General features: G+C 42.2%; 1 pseudogene; it reads right to left on the bottom strand.

Annotated features, from left to right (window-relative positions):
* Positions 1 to 3,828: 3,828 nt before the first annotated feature.
* LOC111164078 (cleavage stimulation factor subunit 2 pseudogene) lies at positions 3,829 to 9,111 on the bottom strand (annotated as a pseudogene).
* Between the last annotated feature and the right edge of the window lie 12,126 nt (positions 9,112 to 21,237).

Raw genomic sequence — 21,237 nt, forward strand, 5'->3', positions numbered from 1 at the left:
TATAACAATTGGAAATGTTTATCCACCCAACATAGGAGTACCTCAATACATAAGGCAAATGCTAACAGCCATAAAAGGGGAAATTGACAGTAACACAATCATAGTAGGGGACTTTAAACCCCCACTTTCACCAATGGACAGATCATCCAAAATGAAAATAAATAAGGAAACACAAGCTTTAAATGATACAGTAAACAAGATGGACTTAATTGACATGTATAGGACAGTACACCCCAAAACAACAGAATATACTTTCTTCTCAAGTGCTCATGGAATATTCTCCAGGATAGATCATATCTTGGGTCACAAATCAAGCCTTGGTAAATTTAAGAAAATTGAATTCGTATCAAGTATCTTTTCCGACTACAATGCTACGAGACTAGATATCAATTACAGGAAAAAATCTGTAAAAAACACAAACACACGGAGGCTAAACAATACACTACTTAATAACGAAGTGATCACTGAAGAAATCAAAGAGGAAATCAAAAAATACCTGGAAATAAATGGCAATGGAAACATGACAACCCAAAACCTACGGGATGCAGCAAAAGCAGTTCTAAGAGGGAAGTTTATAGCAATACAATCCTACCTTAAGAAACAAGAAACATCTCAAGTAAACAACCTAACCTTACACCTAAAGCAATTAGAGAAAGAAAAACAAAAAACCCCCAAAGTTAGCAGAAGGAAAGGAATCATAAAGATCTGATGAGAAATAAATGAAAGAGAAATGAAGGAAACGATAGCAAAGATCAATAAAACTAAAAGCTGGTTCTTTGAGAAGATAAACAAAATTGATAAACCATTAGCCAGACTCATCAAGAAAAAAAGGGAGAAGACTCAAATTAATAGAATTAGAAATGAATAAGGAGAAGTAACAACTGACACTGCAGAAATACAAAAGATCATGAGAGATTACTACAAGCAACTCTATGCCAATAAAATGGACAACCTGGAAGAAATGGAGAAATTCTTAGAAATGCACAACCTTCTGAGACTGAACCAGGAAGAAATAGAAAATATGAACAGACCAATCACAAGCACTGAAATTGAAACTGTGATTAAAATTCTTCCAACAAACAAAAGCCCAGGACCAGATGGCTTCCCAGGCAAATTCTATCAAACATTTAGAGAAGAGCTAACACCTATCCTTCTCACACACTTCCAAAGTGTAGCAGAGGCAGGAACCCTCCCAAACTCATACTACGAGGCCACCATCACGCTGACACCAAAACCAGACAAAGATGTCACAAAGAAAACTACAGGCCAATATCACTGATGAACACAGATGCAAAAATCCACAAGAAAATACTAGCAAACACAATCCAACAGCACATTAAAAGGATCATACACTATGATCAAGTGGGGTTTATCCCAGGAATGCAAGGATTCTTCAATATACGCAGATCAATCAATGTGATACACCATATTAACAAAGTGGAGAAAAAACATGATCATCTCAATAGATGCAGAGAAAGCTTTCGACGAAATTCAACACCCACTTATGATAAAAACCCTCCAGAAAGTAGGCATAGAGGGAACTTACCTCAACATAATAAAGGCCATATATGACAAACCCATAGCCAACATCATTCTCAACGGTGAAAAACTGAAACTGTTTCCTCTAAGATCAGGAACAAGACAAGGTTGTCCACTCTCACCAGTATTTTTCAACATAGTTTTGGAAGTTTTAGCCACAGCAGTCAGAGAAGAAAATGAAATAAAAGTAATCCAAACGGGAAAAGAAGAAGTAAAGCTGTCACTGTTTGCAGATGATATGTAACTATACACAGAGAATCCTAAAGATCCTACCAGAAAACTACTAGAGCTAATCAATGAATTTGGTAACATAGCAGGATACAAAATTAATGCACAGAAATCTCTGGCATTCCTATACACTAATGATGAAAAATCTGAAAGTGAAATTAAGAAAACACTCACATTTACCATTGCAGACAAAAAGAATAAAATATCTAGGAAGAAACCTACCTAAGGAGACAAAAGACCTGTATGCAAAAATTATAAGACACTGATGAAAGAAATTAAAGATGATACAAATAGATGGAGAGCTATACCATGTTCTTGGATCGGAAGAATCAACACTGTGAAAATGACTATACTTCCCAATGCAATCTACAGATTCAATGCAATCCCTATCAAACTACCACTGGCATTTTTTCACAGAACTTGAACAACAAATTTCACAAATTGTAGGGAAACACAAAAGACCCTGAATAGGCAAAGCAATCTTAAGAAAGAAAAACGGAGCTGGTGGAATCAGGCTCCCTGACTTCAGACTATACTACAAAGCTACAGTAATCAAGACAGTACGGTACTGGCACAAAACCAGAAATATAGATCAATGGAACAGGATTGAAAGCCCAGAGACAAATCCATGCACATATGGTCACCTTATCTTTGACAAATGAGGCAAGAATGTACAGTGGAGAAAAGACAGCCTCTTCAATAAGTGGTGCTGGGAAAACTGGACAGCTACATGTGAAAGAATGAAATTAGAACACTCCCTAACACCATACACAAAAATAAACTCAAAATGGATTAAAGACCTAAATGTAAGGCCAGACACTATGAAACTCTTAGAGGAAAACATAGGCAGAACACTCTATGACATAAATCACAGCAAGATCCTTTTTGACCCACCTCCTAGAGAAATGGAAATAAAAACAAAAATAAACAAATGGGACCTAATGAAACTTAAAACCTTTTGCACAGCAAAGGAAACCATAAACACGACCAAAAGACAACCCTCAGAATGGGAGAAAGTGTTTGCAAATGAAGCAACTGACAAAGGATTAATCTCCAAAATTTACAAGCAGCTCGTGCAGCTCAGTATCAAAAAAACAAACAACCTAATCCAAAAATGGGCGGAAGACCTAAATAGACATTTCTCTGCAGAAATTATACAGCCTACCAACAAACACATGAAAGAGTGCTCAACATCATTACTCATTAGAGAAATGCAAGTCAAAATTAGAATGAGATATCATCTTACACTGGTCAGAGTGGCCATCATCAAAAAATCTAGGAACAATAAATGCTGGAGAGGGTGTGGAGAAAAGAGATCCCTCTTGCACTGTTTGTGGGAATGTAAATTGATACTGCCACTATGGAGAACAGTATGGAGGTTCCTTAAAAAACTAAAAATAGAACTACCATACGACCCAGCAATCCCACTACTCGGCATATACCCTGAGAAAACCATAATTCTAAAGAGTCATGTACCAAAATATTCATTGCAGCTCTATTTACAATAGCCAGAACACGGAAGCAACCCAAGTGTCCATCAACAGATGAATGGATAAAGAAGATGTGGCACATATATACAATGGAATATATATGTAGTAGGATAGCACCATAAAAAGAAACGAAATTGAGTTATTTGTAGTGAGGTGGATGGACCTAGAGTCTGTCATACAGAGTGAAGTAAGTCAGAAAGAGAAAAAGAAATACCGTATGCTAACACATAGATATAGAATCCAAAAAAAAAGTTCATGAAGAACCTAGGAGCAAGACGGGAATAAAGATGCAGACCTACTAGAGAATGGACTTGAGGATATCGGGAGGGGGAAGTGTAAGCTGGGAGAAAGTGAGAGAGTGGCATGGACATATAACACTACCAAATGTTAAATAGATAGCTAGTGGGAAGCAGCTGCATAGCACAGGGAGATCAGCTCGGTGCTTTGTGACCACCTAGAGGGGTGGGATAGGGAGGGAGGGAGATGCAAGAGGGAAGAGATATGGGGATATATGTATATGTATAACAGATTCACTTTGTTATAAAGCAGAAAGTGACACACCATTGTAAAGCAATTATAATCCAATAAAGATGTTAAAAAAGCAGTACAATACTGCAGTAAGGGTAGAAAACACATGTAAGGTTTCACCCTTGGTGTTCAGCCTTCTAAAAGCACAAAGGTCATGTATATCAATCTGCAATATACTAAAATTGTGTTCAAATTTTATTTCAAGTCACAGAAAACGTATAAACTGAGACAACAGAATGAACTGATTTTGTTCTGAGAGAAGGTGATGCGAGTCCCCCACCTGGCACCAATTTGAGTCATTCAAAGGGTAGGATGCAGAAATCATCTTTTTGCAACATTTCAACCAAGTTATGGAATTAATTTCCAGATTTGTCACCAGGTAGTTCTGAAAACATTTTAAGGAGCTCCAGTAGACATCTGTATTTGTTCCTTTAAGATCAGCATACTCTGTCTCTGCTCTGGAGGAAGCTTGGTGATCTGGTCTGCAGTTAGTTGAAGAACCTGCATGATCAAAGCAGCCTTCTCATGGTCCTGTGTTGTGACTTGGTTCCGGGCAGGACTAAAGCCACCAGGCTGGCCTCCACCCTGAATGCTCACTTCTTGCATGACTGGAACATATCTGGATCCCTGGGGGCCAGCTGCCCCCATATTAATTGGACTGGGACCTGGATTCCACTAGGTATAGGGCCTGTAGGGCCTGGGACTGGGCCCCTTGTGTCCGTGCTCCTGGCCTCAATCCCTCTGACTTCCACTGCACGGGCCTCCATTGCACGGGCCTCCATCGCATGGGCTTCCAATACTCTAACATCTAATCCTCTTGCCTCCATGGCTCGTGCCTCCATCCCTCGTGCATCTATGCCTCGGGGATCTTTTCCACCTCTGCCATCCAATGGTGGACCCCTCTGATCTAGCACGGGTCCTCTTGGCTCTGCCATTAGAGGTCTGGACTCAGCTAATGGCCCTCCCCTCATCTCATGTGGGGGTGGGCCGCGGCTGTCAGGGCCAGGGACACGGTGCATGGGCAGACCTTGATAAGGTGGTCCCAGGTAACCTCTAGGCTCTACCTCTCCAGTTACAGAAAGGAAAGTGCCTCTGCGTGGGTCATTTGGAGCGTTTCCCAACAGACCTCGAGGAGTTGGGACGTTGGCAGACAAGGGCCCACGCTGCATAGCTGCTCTGGGGTCTTACATCGGCACTTGTGCCCACTCCATGGACACTGGTCCACTGCCTGGCATTCCAACCTGGGCCTGTATTCCTCCTCCAGGCGCTAAGGAACCAGGGCCAGGTCCTGTTACGATCGCTGGTATCTGCCCTGGTGCTGCAAATCCAGCCTGCAGAGAAGCTTGCATCAGAGGATGTGCGCCATTGACATGCATACCACTCAAAGACTGGGCCTGAGGGGCCTGAGGATTCTGTTGGTTTATCGACACATTGGATCCTGAGCCAGGTCCAGCGCTATGGACTGTCTGAGGGTTGCCTGCAATCAGTGTTGGGATATTTGTCTGGCGATGCAGAATTTTCAAGGCAATTTCTGGATCCACAGCTCTCATCACTACCTGGGCTTGGAGCAAAGCATAAGCCAGTTGAGGGTCCTGAAGCAACATGTTCCGTGCTTCCTGAGGACTATTCTGGACACAGAGCTTCATTTGTTTCATCAGCTCAAACATTTGCTCTGGTGGAAGACTGGCAACTGCTTTGCTAATGGACTCAGGGGCATCCCCAGGACTGACGGTCTCTCCATAAGATGACTCAATGACAGGGGCACCAGTGCCAAGGCTCTTCAGCTCTTCTTTGTTCTTTTTGCTGGCAGCACTGTCCACTCGAAGTGCTCTCCCACTGAATTCACACCCATTTAGGTTTCGCATGGCACTAAGTGCTGTCTCCTGGTCTCGGTATTCACAGAAGCCGCAACCTTTTGGCTTTCCTGTCTCCCTATCATATACCAACCTGAAACTAACAACAGGCCCAACCTCAGAAAAGAGGTCCTTTAATTGCTCTTCAGTAGCCTCATACGGAATGTTCCCCACAAACACCGAATGTAGAGAACGATCCACCACAGGGTCTCTCACAGTCAAACCCGCCATCGCTCTCTATCCATTCCTCTTTGAAGGTTTTACACTGCTTTGGAATTGTGCCTTGCAGGCAGGACCTGAGTCCATACCTTTCCTGGACCCCCAGAACTGTCTCTCTCTCCTCTCCACATTCTCCATCACGTCATTATTATTATTATTATTTTAAGCTGGAGGCAGTGGAAGGGGGACCTGACAATTGCCTCCTTTCTCCACTTGCCCTGTCTGTACCTGGGAATCCCATTCTTTATTTCCCTCTCCAAACTTTCTCCATTCAACTTAGTGTTTAGGTCTTTGGGGAAAAAATGCACAATGGCTGATGCTCTGCTCCTGCTTCACACCTGGCCTCAACTCTTCCCTGAGGCAAAGAAGTTTGGGCCAACTGCCTTCTTGAATGGGATAAAATGAAGGGTAGGGAAAATACAGGAGAAAACATAAGCTAATATCTCAAAATAGGCTCAAAACCAACAAATATTTAGGAAGTATGAGAATCGTCTTAAGTCTGAAGGGGCATGGGAGTGGGGTGGAGGGTGCCGACCCAGTAAAAGAAATTGTCCCTAAGAGCTCACAATTTATTAATAACTGGAATACAAGACAAACAAAGCTAATATGTATGAAACTGTCAGAGAACAACAATGCCAAACTGTGCAATAGGAAATCAGAGAGGAGAGAACTTAGAAAGAGCTGAAGTAACAGTAATATCAAAGTATTTTAATAATATCTACTACCAAATTAATTAGGTATTACCAACGCAGTTCAAAAATATATACTAAGCATCTACTGTGTACCAAGCGGACTACTAAGAACCAGGAACACATAGGGAGCATAATTTTATCCTCCAAGTCAGGGGCGGGGGCTGAAGATGGGGAGGAGAGAAGGAAGAGACATTGGAAAATACTTTTTAAAGGATGCAATTTTGAGCTGGGTATTAAAGAGTAGAATTTTGCAGTGGAATTATAATTAGAGAAAACACTGTTTGCAAAGGCAATGATAGAACTGATCCAGTTTTGAGCTCGTCCTTTCCCCTCAAGCTTGGGGCTGAGTCTTGCCGGGAAAAAGAAACAGCACAGGTAGAGGAAAGGGATTTTTTTCATCAAATACACCTTGGCTAGAGGCTTCCTCATGGAACATGAAGGCGTGGGAAGGGGCTAGTTCAGATTCCCTTATACAGATTGAGGATGAGACTTGGAACAGAAGACATAGCTTACAAAATAGTCTGCACTATGACTAGTAAAACAGATAAATGACTTAAGGTCAAAATTGTATATCTCTTTGTTTAAATGCGTATGTTCCAAGATAGAACCATAGAATGATGTAACAATAACTCTGAAAAGGTCTTACGTTCTAAAACTGAGACCACTGACTGTTCCAGCAACTTGCCTGGTTCACAGGTTCTAAATAATCCATGCCAAGACCATCTTGTGACTAATTCCAGCCCCCAGGTCCTACAGAAACCTTACCCTGTGCTCCCCCACTTTGGACTCACTCCATGGTTTGTACTATATTTGACTCACTCTTCTGCTTTGTATTGTCTTTTGCTGCAGGCTAAATCAACCTTTTTTTCTTTTTTTTTTTTCTTTTACTACAGGTGTGTGCCAGTGGTCTCTGGATGATATTTTAACAAATCAAGGTCCCATCAAGGTTTGTCAGAGACTCTTGCTGCTATAGATAGCCATACCTGGGAGCCCTAATTCTCCACCCCCTAAAAGCCACTCTGCCTGTCTTGACAAACCGAGTCTCTCTACCAATGTGAGCTCCAAGTCTTTTGTTGAGCCCTTCAGCATTGGTTTTATTTTGTTTGTCTTATGGATACAATCTCCCAGGACTTTTTGGTAATTTGATCATATTTGCACTCCTTCTCAAAGTTCTGCCAAGTATAATCAATCCCTTTATACAACTCTTCCTCCTGTCTGAGGCCTGTGTATTGGCAATTCTGTGGAACATCTAAGAGATTCAGAGGGCAGGAAATGGGCTTAGGTCCAACAAATTTGCACTGTGGTTCGGCAACTGGTGATCAGATATCACAGTTTTCTGGGATTTTTTTTACCTTTTTTGGGAGCTGAATATTTTTTGAACCATTTGACAAGGTAGGTCCTGTGCAGCGGAACCTAATACTCTGGCAATCATACGTATTTTGCCTGCAACATGAACAAACACTAAGACAAGGATCATTACTCAAATTTGAAACATATTTCATATGTCCCATAATCAATCTGGATTTCTCTCTCTGGGGAAAGCCAGCTGCCATGTCATGAAGACACTCAAGCAGCCCTGTGGAGGCCCATGCAGTGAGGAACTGAGACCTGCTGCCAACAGCTGACATTAACTTGCCAGTCATAGGAGTGGCCACCTTGGAAGTGGATCCTCCAGTCGAGCCTTTAGATTACTATAGCCTTAGCTGACATCTTGACCGCAACCTCATGGGAGACACCAACCAGAACATCCTGGCCAAGCCACTCCCAAATTCTTGACCCACAGAACTCTGTGCTAAAGGAAATACATGTTTGTTTGTTTTAAGTCCTTAAGTTTGGGGCAATGTGTTTTATAGCAATAGATAACTAATATAATAGACAACTAATATCAAGACAGACCATGAGTACAATAGATAGCTAATTTCAAATGGCCTTTTCATTTAATTTAGACACGGATGGGTTATCTTTGCCAGTGTCTGTAAGATTAGTCTCACATCTGCTAATTGTCAAGGGCAATGGTTTTAGAAGTACCATGACCATCAGACAGGAGTGTCTACTAACAATTTAGACTCTTGAACCAGCAAAAAGCTAAAGTACTGCTCTTTACTGAGATTTTGTACTATTCCTTCCAGAAGACTCAATTTCTGATTATCACCGGAGCCTGTGGGTAATTGTAAGGAAGAAGCAGGAATCCCTGTGGATGATAAGTATGGTAGTTGACCTTTAAGATGGCCCCTAATGACCTCTGATTCCTGATAATCATGTCATTATGTAATGTTTTCCCTTTGAGCACAGACTGTATCTAGTGACTTGCTTCTAAGTTATAAACTATGACAAAAGAGATGGGATACTGTTTCCAAGATTAGGATACAAAAGCACATGGCTCCCATCTTACTTGCCTCTCCCACTCTCTTACTGGCTTATGCAGAGGGAAGCCAGCTGCTTTGTGGTAAGCCGCCCAATAGAAAGGCCCGCTTAGCAAGAAAATGATGTCTCTGGCCAAGAGCCAGCAAGTCTAACAGTCCACAAGGAGCTGAATTCTGCCAGTGAGTGAACTCCGAGGGGATCCTCCCCAAGCTGGGGGCTCCAGTCAACACCTTGATTGTAGCCTTGTGAGAGGCCTTGAGCCAGAGGTATCCAGCAAAGCCATGCTCAGATTCCTGAACCACAGAAACTATGAGATAATAAACGTTTGTTGTTTTAAGCCAGTAAGTTTGGGGATAACTTGTTACATAGCCATAGATAATGGATAGAGAAAATAAGATTAAATTATTCTGGTTAATTTTTACAATAAAAATTGTTATATGATTTTATATAATTATATATTATTATATAACGATATTAGAAAGGAGGATTTTCTCTTCTATTGAAGTTTTTTTTTTTTTTTTTTTTTGTTTGCGGTACGCGGGCCTCTCACTGTTGTGGCCTCTCCCGTTGCGGAGCACAGGCTCCGGACGCGCAGGCTCAGCGGCCATGGCTCACGGGCCCAGCCGCTCCGCGGCATGTGGGATCTTCCCGGACCGGGGCACGAACCCGTGTCCCCTGCATCGGCAGGCGGACTCTCAACCACTGCGCCACCAGGGAAGCCCTCTATTGAAGTTTTATACATAATCAGTTTTATAGGAATTTGGTCGCTGATTAACCCGGGAGTAAGGATATATCATGGATAGTGAAAACACTGGCAAATCTTTAATTTAACTCATAAAGTGTATTATAAATGTCACTAGTTGACAAGGAGGACATTTAAACCTCTAGAAAAAAAGCATTTTTCTCTCTCATTATCCTACTGACAATTATTATACTAGTCTTTGTGCATGAGCATAAGTATATCTCTTTCAAACATGGGTCATATTTACAGCAACACATTTTACTTAAACATAATCCGGAATGCTAAACTTCTTGATTTGTCAAGTTTCTGTTTCTTTTATCATACGTTTGATTGATACGAGGACTCTTGCGATCATTTTGTAATCATTAAAATTTGGAGACTTCCAAACAAATCTAATTTTTATCTTTCATTTTATAAGGCAGAAGAGCAAATATGTATATATAGACATCATTAACCGTTTTATTCTTTGGAGTTCAAATTTGGCAAAGACAAAATCAAGAACAGCTGTTACTCAAGAAGTAAGATGTCTTATAAGGAGTTACCTCTCAAAAAGGCACAAGGCTCAGTTTGCTTTCAAAGAGATTCTTTCAATATTTAAGAAATACATTTATGTTATTTATTCTCTTGGGGAACATAGCAAAAGAGGGATGATGCTTCCCTGTATAAATTTATGTAGTTAGAATTACTCTGAGAGCAAACTGGGCAGAATGAATGAGTGGTAGGATGGCAGCAGAAATGAAAGGTCCAGCGGGCAGAGTCAGAGAATCTCTCAGTGCAATGCAATGAAGAGAGACCTCTGGAAAATTTTTACTTGAGGATCCAAACTCTGATCAATACCTGCTTGGAGAAGGATTTCGTGCCCGATGAATATAGTCATTGGCAATTGAACCAGTCCTGATGCCCCTGAAAATTAAAATGAAAATTAAATGTATACTCTTTCCACCTGAGACTCACCTGTGTTCCCATCTGTATTTTTTAAAATCAGATGTTAAATTCTGGCATCAAGTATAGAATCGGACTGTCTAGCTCTTTATTACAGAACAAAATAAAGGGAGAGATGTCCCTCATAGTCATCTTTTCTTATCTCATAGCTACACCTTTGGGTTGAGACCACCGACAGACAGTTGATGTTTCCATGGAAACCAGCTAGATAGCAAGGTAACGATATGAAGGTTTCCTTTAGGAAACAATCAGCTGCTATCACATCTTGGCCTGTGCTTTTAAGCGATTCCTAGTCTCTGCACCTGTCAGGACAGAGCTAAAATAGCAAACACACACAAGAACTGAACAGCAGAGAGAGGGGGTAGGGTTTAGACAGCACATGAATAATCATTTCAGAGGACTGCTAGGTACTGGGAGAGCAGATTCTGAGAGACTAACACTGCGGGAAAATAAAAGGCTATTTCTGGTTCTGTTTGGTTTTTAATGTATAATCGTCAACATCCAGCTGACTTGGAAAACATTCACAAGAAATGATGCGTATCAGGTACCAAACGCTATTACACACCTAAAACTCAGCTGTGGTCTTTCCTTTCAAAATTCTCTTTCTTCCTGCCCCTAAAACCCCAAGAGGCAAGGAATCCAGGCTTCTAGACACTGCTGGATGAGTCAAGGTACCACAGCCCAGACAAGCTAAGCACTGGCTCTGTCACACACAGATGCAAAGGCATTCAAGAAACCACAGCCCTCTGTTTTCGTGGCTCCTGCCTTCTCAATCAAACCAACGCAGAGTACGCAGAGTTCACCCACACCACCAACAAACCCCGTGAAAACACCTTGGAGTGTTGGCCAACAGAAGTGTCCATCCAACTGTGATTCACTGATCAAGAGGAAAGCCTCTGAGGGCAGCCAATCAGGGTCCGGCCCAGGGAAAAATCACTTGGCTCTTACAGGAAGCCATCTAATTATGTTACCGTAATCCCCAGTCTTGAATTTTTCAACCTTCTCAACACGAACTCACAGACTTCACCGATTATGTAATTACGGAAAACTTCACAACAAACATGAAGATTCCTTCTGGAGGCCACATTGAGGACTGGGATGTGCATTTGATCCTGGGAGGGAAGCACACGGCCCACAAAGGGAAGAGCAAAGAGATTTATTGAACTTAAAAGGCTGCAGTTTAAAAGGGGCCTCTAGCAGACCTCCCTTTTCGTGTGCACATTTTTTGCACCTGCAACTGTTTGTGGGCTGGAAAGCAATAGCCTTCTCCCTTCTCCCAAGAGACCCTGCTTTAATGCCTTGGCCCCAAATGTGTCATTTTCCTGCCGGGGGGCAGAAATCAAAAGAAACCAAGTTTTTAGAACTTTGCTGTAAAGAAAATAATACTTCTGAAAAGGATTGGAGCCACATTTTCAGGTTTGACACAGTTGTTAGAGAAAGGGCAGAAGGGAAAACATTCCTCTTCACTTTCTTTCCTAACGTGCCGAAGTTCTTCACTGCTACAGGTTCTGGGTGACATCTGTAGCTTCCATCTCAGTGGGGTCTGTTGCAAGCTTTCCATCCTGCAGCACGGACCTGTGCTCAGACCAGTGTTCAGAGGCTAGAGTCCAAATGGCCCTATGCTTCTTCACAGAGAAGATGCCATATAAATTATTTCCATTAAAACCAGTGTTTGAGGGGCTTCCCCGGGGGCGCAGTGGTTAAGAATCCGCCTGCCAATGCAGGGGACACAGGTTCAAGCCCTAGTCCGGGAAGATCCCACATGCCACGGAGCAACTAAGCCCGTGCACCACAGCTACTGAGCTCACGCGCTTTAGAGCCCGCGAGCCACAAGGGAAGCCACCGCAATGAGAAGCCTGCACACCGCAACAAAGAGTAGCCCCCCGCTCGCCGCAACTAGAGAAAGCCCGCACGCAGCAACGAAGACCCAACGCAGCCAAAAAGAAAAAAAAAACCCTAAATTTAAAAGAACAGAAAACTCCGTTTGACACCAGAAGTGAACTGTGGAATCTTAATTACAGTGCTCATGACTGAAGTGCTAACAAACGGTCCTGCTTTAGATGGTGTTTGTGGGTGGCGCTTGGGTGAGAGCTGGGATCAAAACTTGATTGTAGCCGGTGATCCACTTCCTCCTTCCCCCTCAGCCACCTCATCTGGTAGATGAAAGTTAGAGTGGAAAGCCTCTATTTTTTTAAAACATCTTTATTGGAGTATAATTGCTTTACAATGGTGTGTTACTTTCTGCTTTATAACAAAGTGAATCTGTTATACATATACATATATCCCCATATCTCTTCCCTCTTGCATCTCCCTGCCTCCCACCATCCCTATCCCACCTCTCTAGGTGCTCACAAAGCACCGAGCTGATCTCCCCGTGCTATGCGGTTGCTTCCCAGTAGCTATCTATTTTACGTTTGGTAGTGTATATATGTCCACACCACTCTCTCACATTCTCCCAGCTTACCCTTCCCCCTGCCTATATCCTCAAGTCCATTCTCTAGTAGGTCTGTGTCTTTATTCCCGTCTTACCCCTAGGTTCTTCATGACCTTTTTCTTTTTTTCTTTTTTTTCCTTTTCTTCCATATATATGTGTTAGCATACAGTATTTGTTTTTCTCTTCCTAACTTACTTCACTCTGTATGACAGACTCTAGGTCCATCCACCTCACTACAAATATCTCAATTTCATTTCTTTTTATGGCTGAGTAATATTCCATTGTATATATGTGCCACATCTTCTTTATCCATTCATCCGATGATGGACACTTAGGTTGTTTCCATCTCCGGGCTATTGTAAATAGAGCTGCAATGAACATTGTGGTACATGACTCTTTTTGAATTATGGTTTTCTCAGGGTATATGCCCAGTAGTGGGATTGCTGGCTCATATGGTAGTTCCATTTTTAGTTTTTTAAGGAACCTCCATACTGTTCTCCATAGTGGCTGTATCAATTTACATTCCCACCAACAGTGCAAGAGGGTTCTCTTTTCTCCACACCCTCTCCAGCATTTATTGTTTCTAGATTTTTTGATGATGGCCATTCTGACCAGTGTGAGATGATATCTCATTGTAGTTTTGATTTGCATTTCTGTAATGACTAATGATGTTGAGCATTCTTTTACGTGTTTGTTGGCAATCTATATATCTTCTTTGGAGAAATGTCTATTTAAGTCTTCTGCTCATTTTTGGATTGGGTTGTTTGTTTTTTTGTTATTGAGCTGCATGAGCTGCTTGTAAATCTTGGAGATTAATCCTTTGTCAGTTGCTTCATTTGCAAATATGTTCTCCCATTCTGAGGGTTGTCTTTTGGTCTTGTTTATGGTTTCCTTTGCTGTGCAAAAGCTTTTAAGTTTCATTAGGTCCCATTTGTTTATTTTTGTTTTTATTTCCATTTCTCTTGCTGTGATTTATGTCATAGAGTGTTCTGCCTATGTTTTCCTCTAAGAGTTTGATAGTGTCTGGCCTTACATTAGGTCTTTAATCCATTTTGAATTTATTTTTGTGTATGGTGTTAGGGAGTGTTCTAATTTCATACTTTTACATGTAGCTGTCCAGTTTTCCCAGCACCACTTATTGAAGAGGCTGTATTTTCTGCACTGTATATTCTTGCCTCCTTTTTCAAAGATAATGTGACCATACGTGTGTGGGTTTATTTCTGGGCTTCCTAGCCTGTTCCATTGATATATATTTCTGTTTTTGTGCCAGTACCATACTGTCTTGATTGCTGTAGCTTTGTAGTATAGTCTGAAGTCAGGGAGCCTGATTCCTCCAGCTCCATTTTTCGTTCTCAAGATTGCTTTGGCTATTCGGGGTCTTTTTTGTTTCCATACAAATTGTGAAAGCTTTTGTTCTAGTTCTGTGAAAAATGCCAGTGGTAGTTTGAAAGGGATTGCATTGAATCTGTAGATTGCTTTGGGTAGTAGAGTCATTTTCACAATGTTGATTCTTCTAATCCAAGAACATGATATATCTCTCCATCTATTTATATCATCTTTAATTTCTTTCATCAGTGTCTTATAGTTTTCTGCATACAGGTCTTTTGTCTCCTTAGGTAGGTTTATTCCTAGATATTTTATTCTTTTTGTTGCAATGGTAAATGGGAGTGTTTTCTTAATATCACCTTCGGATTTTTCATCATTAGTGTTTAGGAATGCAAGAGATTTCTGTGCATTAATTTAGTATCCTGCCACTTTACCAAATTCATTGATTAGCTCTAGTAGTTTTCTGGTAGCATCTTTAGGATTGTCTATGTATAGTATCATGTCATCAGCCAACAGTGACAGCTTTATTTCTTCTTTTCTGATTTGGATTCCATTTCTTTTTCTTCTCTGATTGCTGTGGCTAAAACTTCCAAAGCTATGTTGAATAATACTGGTGAGAGTGAGCAACCTTGTCTTGTTCCTGATCTTAGTGGAAATGGTTTCAGTTTTTCACCACTGAGGATGATGTTGGCTGTGGGTTTGTCATATATGGCCTTTATTATGTTGAGGAAAGTTCCCTCTATGCCTACTTTCTGGAGGGCTTTTATCATAAATGGGTGTTGAATTTTGCCAAAAGCTTTCTCTGCATCTATTGAGAAGATCATATGGTTTTTCTCCTTCAATTTGTTAATATGGTGTATCATGTTGATTGATTTGCATATATTGAAGAATCCTTGCATTCCTGGAATAAACCCCACTTGATCATGGTGTATGATCCTTTTAATGTGCTGTTGGATTCTGTTTGCTGGTATTTTGTTGAGTATTTTTGCATCTAAGTTCATCAGTGATATTGGCCTGTAGTTTTGAACTGTTTTATTCAGAGAGGCATCTGTGGATTTTTATAAGACTGGCCAAGATTTGCCCAGTTATTTTTTCCGTCCTATTCAGAGAATGGAAAGTTTCAAATCAAGGGTCATAACTGAAGCAAAAGTGTTATGCGCATAGGAGACAGAATGCATCACTAAATAGAGGGGAGATACAATAAAGCCCCTCACTCCGTATATATAACAGCACAGAGCTGAACTTGATTGAACAGATGAAACTAGCAGAGGCAAGTCAAGTAAACTCCGTTTCTTTGGTTTAGCTTGGAAGACACTGAGGATTTTTTCTATGGTATAAAACTTGAGGACATAGGAGTTCTCATATATCTTGTAAAATACCTGTATGCCACGTGGTCAGATAGCTTGAGATTTTTAAAAAGTAGGTATATTTAATCTCCTCAATGGGTGGCAGGGGCGGCATGGATATCTGTTGTCTCAGCTAGACAGACTGATCCTTTTTCTTCCCATTCTTTGGTTCAATCTAGTATTAACATTTTTGAAGGAGGTAGGTTTGGGATTCCCGGTTCTTGTAAAGCAAAGCCCACGACATTCTTCAGTTCAATTGTCTCATGGGGAAAACGAGGTGAGAAGGCTTAAGTGGTTCGTTATCATTGGCTACTGAGTTACACTTATACACAGAGTTGTACTGATGGCGTGGAATGGAGAGGGGATGTTTAGGGGAGAGATGGGAAGCCTGGGGTATCAAGAATACAGGTTAAGGGATTGGAGATAATAGAAGAAAGAAGAAAGAAGAGGTGAGGCAAACTCTGGAGCAAAACATGAAATAGTAAATTATGTTGGGCTACTCAGTAGGGAAAGTGCAGGGTTTCACTTAAACACATGCTGGCCTGACCTCGCTGGGGTCAAAAGGAACAGTCACGAAGCCTGCCTAGAAAACTGCCAAGAGGGAAGCTTTAGAGCCTAAGAGAGCAAGGTCAGAATTCTAGGAGGTTTCCTATCCACACAAATGGGTTCCCCGGGAAAGTCTTATTTTAGGTCTCTGCTCTCGAATAAAATAATTCCTCCTTTGATGGAAATTCCTCTCATTTCCACGGGACAGAAAGGATCAGGTGACAATTCAGTGCCATGGGGAGAATGGGGTCCACTAAGAAGATTAACCTGGGAGGAAATTTTGGAGGACCTGATATACTTAGGAGCTAGAGATCAATATTCAAAGATCTCTGCGTTCCATGCCATTGAGAATCCAAATGCAGTTTTAGGTGCCCGTGGGGAATTTATTGGGTAGTGGAACCCTAACACATCTTTTTACTCTGTGAAGCTTCTTCTATGGATGGATTTCTTCTCCCTTGACTTCTACAAATAAAACAGATTGGGGAAAATAGCAGTGGAATGAAAACCTGACGCCTCCAAAGCGGTTTTAATTATGGTTTTATTTGGAGAAGAAGATTTTTTTCCTTTCTATTTTATTTTCTTCTCTCCTTCAGAAAGTACATCATTTGATGGTGTCTACTTCAGCATTCTGGGTTTTTTTTTTTTTTTTTTTGGCGGTACACGGGCCTCTCACTGTTGTGGCCTCTCCCATTGCAGAGCACAGGCTCCGGATGCGCAGGCTCAGCGGCCATGGCTCACGGGCCCAGCCGCTCCGCGGCATGTGGGATCTTCCCGGACCGGGGCACGAACCTGTGTCCCCTGCATCGGCAGGCGGACTCTCAACCACTGCGCCACCAGGGAAGCCCTGAATTGTACTCTTTGAATCATTTATTTCTCCGTTTATTCCAGCATTACAGGGCTGTGGGTTTTTAAGAATTAAAGTTTCTTTCGGGGGTACCACTGGACTCCTCCAGCCTTGTTCAGGAACACGAATCCCCCACCATGGCCTGCTCCCTTCAGAAGAATGGTCTGATTTATGGACATTCTCTGTCATAACCCAGAGGCAATTAGTAACTGCCACATGCCCCACCTAACAGATTATCTGTCTGCAGTTGGGAAATTCCACTAGTCACTTCCTGAAAACAAACCTTCTGCTCTATGGTTGCGATGACAGCTGTGAAGTGCCAGGACTACTCCTCCACTCTAATCAATATGCATCCTTATGGAGAGACACCTAAGCCTCTTTGCCCAGCATCATCCCTCATTCCTTCCCTGTCCAAACCTACCCTCTGCCTGTTTCTTGGATTTGTCTGGTTTTCAAGCAACAGCTATTTCTTCTTTAGAGGGAAAAGTCACCTTGACAATTCCCCCAAATATTGCCAGTAAGTACATACAAAATAAAAAGTAAATCATTGAGGATATACAGTTCAGGCTTTGTCAGTCTGTCCACAGTACTTATTGAGTGACCAATGTGTGCAGGGAGGGCCTGGTACGAAGTAGTATTTGGGCATTACAGTATAAAACAACAATAACAACCACCAACAGACTGAGTGACTGCTGCAAGATTCAGAACACTCAGGAAAAGAAAATTTGTGTAGGTTTCAGGACATACTCATCGAATACAGCATCTATATGACAAAAGAGATCTTCTTCACAACACCTCAGGTTAGTGTATTAACTCACCATAAGTCAGTGTATATTCCAGGATATAACAGTTCAAAGAAATGTTCTTTTGATTTACCTATACACATATCAACATAGAAAGAAAAATAAATATCTAAGGCTTAGTGTTCATTTATTTGCAACCAAATCTAAGCTCTGAAAAGCTTGGTATACTAGACATATGTATTTTTAAAATATTATGTTTCTCTGTCACATTAATAAAAAGTAATTACACTCAAGGGGACAAATTATATTAGTTTCTCATCTTTATGTTTCTGTATCAGAAAGAATGTTAATGAATTAAATCTAAAGATACTGTAAGGGAGCAGCCTAAAACTCTTTTGGACCAGAGGTAACACCAGCACACAGATCCGCTGGGAGAACTTGCAGAATGACAGTGCAGGCAAACAAGATAAAGGAAAGAAAGTTCTGGAACTTGGGTAGAATGAAATATTGAAACTTGAGAACTTTCTTCGGAGAAAAGAGTCTTTTCGGACACAGCTGTCTTGGAAAAAATTCAAATGGCTCTCTTTCGATGATTCATTTTATGATAATTCTATGTTTGAGTATTTACCACGTGAGGAAAAGAAATAGAGCGTTCCATCAGACTTCTTAAGAAAAGATGCTGCTTCCCACAGATACACCAGAAATATATCTACACGTGGAACAACTCCTACAGAACACCTACTGAACGCTGGCAGAAGACCTCAGACCTCCCAAAAGGCAAGGAACCCCCACGTACCTGGGTAGGGCAAAAGAAAAAAGAAAAAACAGAGACAAAGAATAAGGACGGGATCTGCACCAGTGGGAGGGAGCCGTGAAGGAGGAAAGGTTTCCACACACTAGGAAGCCCCTTCGTGGGCGGAGACTGCGGGTGGCGGAGGGGGAAAGCTTTGGGGCCGCGGAGGAGAGCAGAGCAACAGGGGTGAGGAGGGCAAAGCGGAGAGATTCCCGCACAGAGGATAGGTGCCGACCGGCACTCACCAGCCCGAGACGCTTGTCTGCTCCCCCGCCGGGGTGGGCGGGGCTGGGAGCTGAGGCTCGGGCTTCAGTCGGATCTCAGGGAGAGGACTGGGCTTGGCGGCGAGAACACAGCCTGCAGGGGGTTAGTGCACCACGGCTAGCCGGGAGGGAGTCCGGGGAAAAGTATGGACCTGCCGAAGAGGCGAGAGACCTTTTCTTCCCTCTTTGTTTCCTGGTGCACGAAGAGAGGGGATTAAGAGCGCTGCTTAAAGGAGCTCCAGAGACGGGCACGAGCCGCGGCTAAAAGCGTGGACCCCAGAGACGGGCATGGGACGCTAAGGCTGCTGCTGCCGCCACCAAGAAGCCTGTGTGTGAGCACAGGTCACTATCCACACACCCCTTCCGGGGAGCCTGTGCAGCCCGCCACTGCCAGGGTCCTGGGATCCAGGAACAACTTCCCCAGGAGAACGCACGGTGCGCCTCAGGCTGCTGCAACGTCACGCTGGCCTCTGCCGCCGCAGGCTCGCCCTGCATTCCATGCCCCTCCCTTCCCCCCCGGCCTGAGTGAGCCAGAGCCCCCGAATCAGCGGCTCCTTTAACCCCGTCCTGTCTGAGCGAAGAACAGACGCCCTCCGGCGACCTACACGCAGAGGCGGGGCCAAATCCAAAGCTGAGCCCCAGGAGCTGTGAGAACAAAGAGGAAGGGAAATCCCTCCCAGCAGCCTCAGAAGCAGCGGATTAAAGCTCCACAATCAATTTGATGTACCCTGCATCTGTGGAATACCTGAATAGACAACGAATCATCCCAAATTGAGGAGGTGGACTTTGAGAGCAAGATTTAGGATTTTTTCCCCTTTTCCTCTTTTTGTGAGTGTGTATTTGTATGCTTCTGTGTGAGACTTTGTCTGTATAGCTTTGCTTCCACCATTTGTCCTAGGGTTCTATCCATCCTTTTTTTAAAAAAATTTTTTCTTAATGATAATTTTTTGCTTTAATAGCTTTATTTTATTTTATTTTATCTTCTTTCCTTCCTTCCTTCCCTTCCTCCCTCCCTCCCTCCCTCCTTCCCTCCTTTAGACAATGAATCATCCCAAATTGAGGAGGTGGACTTTGAGAGCAAGATTTATGATTTTTTCCCCTTTTCCTCTTTTTGTGAGTGTGTATGTGTATGCTTCTGTGTGAGATTTTGTCTGTATAGTGTTGCTTCCACCATTTGTCCTAGGGTTCTATCCGTCCATTTTAAAAAATTTTTTTTCTCTTAATAATTATTTTTTATTTTAATAACTTCATTATATTTTATCTTACTTTATTTTATTTTACTTTATCCTCTTTCTTTTTGTCCTACCTTCCCTCTTTCCTTCCTTCCTTCCTCCCTCCCGCCTCTCTTTCTCTCTCTCTCTCTCTCTCTTTCTTTCTACTTTTACTAATTCTTTCTTTCTACTTTTTCTCCCTTTTATTCTGAGTCGTGTGGATGAAAGTGCTCCAGCCAGGAGTCAGTGCTGTGCCTCTGAGGTGGGAGAGCCAACTTCAGGACACTGGTCCACAAGAGACCTCCCAGCTCCACATAATATCAAATGGTGAAAATCTCCCAGAGATCTCCATCTCAACACCAGTACTCAGCTTCACTCAACGACACGCAAGCTTCAGTACTGGACACCCTATGCCAAAAACTAGCAAGACAGGAACACAACCCCACCCATTAGCAGAGAGGCTGCCTAAAATCATAATAAGGCCACAGACACCCCAAAACACACCACCAGACGTGTAACTGCCCACCAGAAAGACAAGATCCAGCCTCATCCACCACAACACAGGCACTAGTCCCCTCCACCAGGAAGCCTACACAACCCACTGAACCAACCTTAGCCACTGGAGACAGAAACCAAAAACAAGAGGAACTACGAACCTGCAGCCTACAAAAAGGAGACCCCAAACACAGTAAGATAAGCAAAGTGAGAAGACAGAAAAACACACAGAAGATGAAGGAGCAAGATAAAAACCCACCAGACCTAACAAATGAAGAGGAAATAGGCAGTCTACCTGAAAAAGAATTCAGAATAATGATAGTAAAGATGATCCAAAATCTTGGAAATAGAATAGACAAAATGCAAGAAACATTTAACAAGGACCTAGAAGAACTAAAGAGGAAACAAACAACGATGAACAACACAATAAATGAAATTAAAAATACTCTAGGTGGAATCAATAGCAGAATAACTGAGGCAGAAGAACGGATAAGTGACCTGGAAGATAAAATAGTGGAAATAACTACTGCAGAGCAAAATAAAGAAAAAAGAATGAAAAGAACTGAGGACAGTCTCAGAGACCTCTGGGACAACATTAAATGCACAAACATTCGAATTATAGGGGTCCCAGAAGAAGAA

Source organism: Delphinapterus leucas, chromosome 12 (genome assembly GCF_059928025.1).
Source record: "Delphinapterus leucas isolate spDelLeu-1000000601 "Yukka" chromosome 12, BTC_Dleu_Yukka2, whole genome shotgun sequence".
NCBI classification, from domain to species: domain Eukaryota; kingdom Metazoa; phylum Chordata; class Mammalia; order Artiodactyla; family Monodontidae; genus Delphinapterus; species Delphinapterus leucas.